This window comes from Silurus aristotelis (genome assembly GCF_946808225.1).
Source record: "Silurus aristotelis genome assembly, chromosome: 7".
NCBI classification, from domain to species: domain Eukaryota; kingdom Metazoa; phylum Chordata; class Actinopteri; order Siluriformes; family Siluridae; genus Silurus; species Silurus aristotelis.
In genome coordinates, this window is record NC_139580.1 from 31,751,906 (window position 1) to 31,758,052 (window position 6,147).

The 6,147-nt window shown below is 42.0% G+C and overlaps 1 long non-coding RNA gene across 1 annotated transcript; it reads left to right on the forward strand.

Moving 5' to 3' along the window:
* The first annotated feature begins 1,652 nt into the window (after positions 1-1,652).
* LOC310729235 lies at positions 1,653-2,358 on the forward strand. The gene is made up of 2 exons (XR_014534517.1): positions 1,653-1,739; positions 2,268-2,358. It is a non-coding gene; the product is annotated as an uncharacterized lncRNA (long non-coding RNA).
* Positions 2,359-6,147: the final 3,789 nt, after the last annotated feature.

Consider the following 6,147-nt stretch of genomic DNA (forward strand, 5'->3'; position numbering starts at 1 on the left):
GCGCGTCTCTACACTGGAGTATAATCAGCTCCATTTAGAGGTTGGTTGATGCGCTTTCCAAGCCAAACACAAACAGGATTACTGAGAAGTTCAAATCTGCATTTCTGGGCTTCAAAATCAGTAAATTGCCGGGTAAATTCAGTGCGGAGTACGCAGAGTTTTACAGCTGTCTCGACTGACACGCCAACGCACCAAAAAAGCATTCTGGGATTTGTAGTATTAGCGGTGTATGCGTTATACACTGGTGGGCCAGCTCTAATACACATTTGATATGATCTCACGGGCCAAATATTATTACACGGGCCAGATTTTGACACCCCTGACCTAGAGCATCTCAACACCTAGTGCACCTAAAACACTTCATCATCTAGTGCTCTTGATCACCTAGTGCACATAGAGCACCTCACCATCTAGTTCACCTAGAGCACTTAACCACCTAGTGCATGTCTCCCCCTAGTGGCCTTCACCACCTAGTGAACCTAAATGAAACCTAATGCACCTAGTGCACTTCACCATCTAGATCATCTAGTGCACATCACTGCCCAGTGCACATCACTGCCTAGTGCACCTCACCATCTAGTGCATTTCACCACCTAGGGCACTTCTCAAGCAAGTGCACTTCACCATCCAGTGCACCTTGTGCACTTCACGACATTGTGCACTATACCACCCAATGCACCTAGTGCACATCAACACCTAGTTTACTTCTTCAGCTAGTGCACCTAGAGCACTACACCACCTACATTACCTAGTGCACTTAACCACCCAGTGTACCTAATGCACATCACTACCCAGTGCACCTAGTGGACTTCACCAGGCACAACATTTCACCACCTAGTGAACCTAGAGCACCTCACCACCAAGTGCAGCTAGAGTGCACTTCACCACCTATAGCACATTACCACCACAACACCTAGTGCACTTTACCACCTATAGGAGATACTACCTAGAGCACCTAGTGTACTTCACCACCTAATGCACATCATGACCTACTGTACTACTGCACCTAGCACCCTTCACCACCTAGAGCACCTCACCATATATTGCACCTAATGCACTTTACCACCTAGTGTACTTCACCTCCTATTGCACCTAAAGCACCTCACCACTCAGATCACTTTACCCCCTAGGCCACCTAAAGCACCTCACCACCTATGGCACCAAGAGCATCTTACCACCCAGTGCACCTAGTGCCTAGCACCCCTCACCACTGTAAGATGAAATTTTTACATTAATATTATAATTCTGTTTAAGTATATGTATTTTGTTATAATCAGTGTATGTATGAAGTTTTTTTCAAAGCTGAACTGAAATAATCCATAAAGCTTGCAATGTAGAGCGTGATCAAGGCAGCATGTCTGAACACAATGCTCTTGACCAGGCACTGTGCTCTCAGCTAAGCAAAACAGAGAAAGATAAAAGATTATCTTTGTACAGAATGGGAAAACATCTGTGTGCAAAATGCGTCACTAGGGCGAAGTGAACTGAAACAGCACGAGAAACAAATGATTAGTTTTATTATGGAGCAAACCAATCAATATTATACTGCAATGTCGTAATAAGAGAATTAATAATATTGTCTTAAACAGCAAGAGAAAACAACAGACTGATCATCCCAAGACAAAATCGTCTTCTGGCTCCTAAACCCCAAAATCGGGTGGAGGGTTGCGCTCATCCGAGATCCCCGGCGACCCGATCCAACGAACTTGCACGCGGTGCACATACTACAAAAATTCTAGGTGAGTGTTCCTTTTTCTCTCCTCAAAGGTAAAAGTAGATCAGGGACCAATTCTCAAAAGGGTCAGGACTTAATCTAAAACAGGGGATTAAGTAAAGGGAAAAATAGGCTGATGACGATCAGTCGATGATACGTGGTGACCACGTGGAGAATTAATAGATCTACAGGGAGGGGAGAGATGGGAAACAGTCAACAGAAAACAGACAGAGACGGAGACTCAGGAGTGGTTTTCACTCAAGGGTGTTATAAGATAATGACTAACAAACATGGGTCTTGGTGGCATGAGGATGTGAACGCCTTACAACAATTATATGGGTTTAAGGGGAAACTAGGCGTGAAGCACATGACAGATGTAATGCAGAGATGGAAAAAACATAAGCTTAAAGGGAGAGATGATGTCCTAAATCATGAAAGACATGGTAGAATCTTACAGCTCTGGTTTAATGAAGCTGATAGACGATATAAGAAACAATTGTGTAAAGAAATGGCTCCTGTATCATCCACTGTTTCTACTTCTGTTTTTTCTGAGAGTGATAGATGCGTAAGGGACCGCAAAGGACAAGAGGATGACGATCGCTGTCCGGTCTCTCCCCGCTCTCCTCCTCCCCCTGCTCCTCAAATTGTCGCCGCCGCACTCCCCTTACCACAATCACAGCCAGGACCTGGACCAGCTGAGGAAAGAAAAGAAACACAAGCTGCACCATCATATTCTGATCTATTGTCAATATCTACACTGCCTCTCCCACCGCCTCCATCTCCACGACTCCTTCAAGTAAAGGGCGAAGAAGCCCTACCTATGGATTCAAGAGGAAAAGATAGAAGCAGAGGAAGATCCAGACCTCTGTAGTCGTGTAAAAACCTCCTGTGTGGGGGTGGGGACTGCCAGCCTGGCCGAAGTAAAAAGACATGCCACACATCAACAAAGACTGATAAAAGCTTCTAGAAAACATAAATCTGATAAACAAAACAATGACTTCCAACTGGCCTTGATTAAAATTCAATTCAATTCAGTTCAATTCATTTTTATTTGTATAGCGCTTTTAACAATGAACATTGTCTCAAAGCAGCTTTACACAGATGATGCGGTGATTAAACAGGTCCAACAGGACCCGCTGAGAAACCTGAAAGAGCTCTGGTTTTAGGAGACTCCATTCTGAGGCACGTGAAATTAGCTAGACCTTTAGGGGCACCAGCAGCACAGGTCATGTGTATACCGGGAGCCAGGACGCCGGACATAGCAGGTCAGCTTAGATTCTTAGGAAAGCACAGGTTCTCTAAGAACAATTAGCGAAGGCAATGTCCGATGCTGTAATATGCTCTGGCCCCATCCCAATACGACGTGGTGATGTAGCCTACAGCAGGTTATGGTCGCTGAACTGCTGGATGTCCGAGTGGTGCTCCAAAAATAATGTGGGCTTCATTAATAATTGGAGCATTTTTGAGGGCAAGGCTGGCCTGTTAGGGCGGGACGGTGTCCATCCCACTCGGGAAGGTGCTGCTCTCATTTCTTGTAGTATAGGTCATTGTCTCAGAACAGCACTAGTTAACAAGTGACTGTCTAGAGCCAAGGCCAGGGAGCAGACAGACAGGCTAAACCAACCGTCTGCTAGCTGCACAGAGTCGTCACTCAGGATCCACCAAATTGAGACTGTGTCTGTCCCCCGAGCGAAACCAAAATATAGGAATTCTCAGAAAGTCTGTTTTAGTAACCTGATTAACATTAAATTAAATAGGACTGAACGCACAGCAGCACCTCTGATCTAAAGATAGGATTGCTGAATATTAGATCTCTCACGTCTAAAGCGCTTAATGTAAACGAAATTATTACCGACCAGGAGTTTAAAATAATGTGTTTGACAGAAACATGGATTAAACTGAATGAATATTTAGCATTAAATGAAGCGAGTCCTCCTGGGTATAGTTACATACACCAACCCCGTCTAAATGGCAGAGGAGGCGGAGTTGCAGCTATTTATAATAATAATCTAAGCGTCACACAAAAGACTAAACACAAATGTAAAACATTTGAAGTTCTTTACACCAGCATAAAATATTCAGTGTCTGAAAGCAGGTCCAGTCAGACAATTCCACTAATTATTATTTATAGACCCCCAGGGGCCCGACTCTGATTTTCTCATAGAATTTGCAGATTTCATCACAAATTTAGTTACTTCTCTAGACAAAGCATTAATTGTTGGTGATTTTAACATTCATTTTGGTAATCAGGAAGACTCCTTAAGAGCAGCTGTTGTGTCCATTCTAGATTCAGTTGGAATTAATCAGAATGTTATAGGACCCACTCATAGTGGTGGACACACTCTCGATTTGTTGTTAACATTTGGATTAAAAATAAAAAACGTAGTCATAATTCCACAGTCTGAAGCTATTTCAGACCATTACCTCATCTCTTTTAAAATTTGCCTCAGTCATTGCATTACTACTTCACCACGTTATCGTGTTAAGCGTACTTTCACGTCCGCTACAGCAGCGCGTTTTATTAACAAGCTTCCAGAAATTACGATATTAGATAGATCTCCGTCTGACCCTGCAGAGCTCGACTGGGCCACTGAACACCTAGAATCAACATTACGTTATACCCTAGATGATGTAGCTCCCCTTAAGACCAAAATGATCAGGGAGAAAAAATTAGCACAGTGGTATAATGATCATACACGCACCTTTAAACAGACCACTCGAAAATTAGAACGTAAATGGCGTCAAACAAAATTAACAGTATTTTAAATAGCATGGCAGGAGAGCCTTCTAATTTATAGAAAATCTCTTAGTGCTGCTAGATCAGCATATTTCTCCACCCTCATAGAAAATAACAAGCATAATCCTAGATTTTTATTCAGCACGGTAGCAAAATTAACAGGGAATAAAAGCACTGCACTCACATGCACACCATCATTAGGTACGTAGAAAAAATCTACTGATTAAAGGCTTGACTGAATAAATATGTTTTCAACCTCGACTTGAACACTGAGACTGTGTCTGAGTCCCGAACACTGGTTGGAAGGCTGTTCCATAACTGCGGGGCTTTATAAGAGAAAGATCTGCCCCCTGCTGGAGTCTTCATTATTGGAGGAACCAACAGATAGCCTGCACCTTTTGATCTAAGTAGGCGTGGAGGATCATACTGGTACAGAAGTTCACTCAGATACTGCGGTGCGTGACCATTAAGTGCTTTATATGTCAGTAGTAGAATTTTATAATCAATGCAAGATTTGATTGGGAGCAGTGTAGACTGATTAATACAGGGGTGATGTGGTCATATTTCCTAGATCTAGTAAGGACTCTTGCTGCTGCATTCTGAACTAACTGAAGCTTATTTATGCACCTACTCGCACACCCAGACAGTAAAGCATTACAGTAGTCTAATCTAGAAGTAACAAAAGCATGAACTAGTTTTTCTGCATCCTGTAGCGACATCATATTTCTAATTTTAGCAATATTTCTAAGGTGAAAGAAGGCGATCCTGGTAATTTTATTCACGTGAGCCTCAAAGGAAAGACTCGAGTCAATAATCACACCAAGGTCTTTGACAGCCGTACACGCTGAAACAGAAACACCATCCAGAGATGTTAGGTAATCGGAAAGTTTGCTTCTAGCTGCATGTGGTCCTAGTAAAAGTACTTCCGTCTTATCTGAGTTTAGCAGAAGAAAGTTATCGAGCATCCACTGTCTAATGTCCTTTACACATTTTTCAACATTGTTAAGCTGATCTCTCTCATCTGGCTTTGCTGAAATATACAGCTGTGTATCATCAGCATAGCAATGGAATCTAATACCATGTTTATTAATAATTTCTCCAAGAGGCAGCATATATAAAGAGAAAAGCAGAGGGCCTAAGACAGATCCTTGAGGAACACCAAGCTTTATCTCAGAGAGTGTGGAGAACTCACCATTAACATCAACAAACTGATAGCGATCAGTCAAATAAGACCTGAGCCAAGAGAGAGCAAAGGGGAGATTTGATATTGGTCTGTAGTTGGACAGCTGACATGGGTCAAGGTCAGGTTTCTTAATTAGGGGGTGGATAACTGCCAGTTTGAAGGATTTTGGTACAAAACCAGTGCTAATGGAAGAGTTTATTATTTTTAAAACAGGTTCAATTACCTCTGGAATTATCTGTTTAAAGAAACTTGTAGGCAAGGGATCGAGAATGCAGGTTGATGATTTTGATGAGGAAATTAATGAAATTAAGTCATTCTCGTGAATAGGAGTAAAACTTTGTAATTGATTGTCTGTTATAATTACACTGCTGTCTACAGGGTTACTTGTAAAATAATTTGGATTTATATTAACCGTCTGGATTTTTTGCCTGATGTTTTCAATTTTATTATTAAAAAAGTTAATGAAATCATTAGTACCTAATGATACCTAACGTAATGTTGATTCTAGGTGTT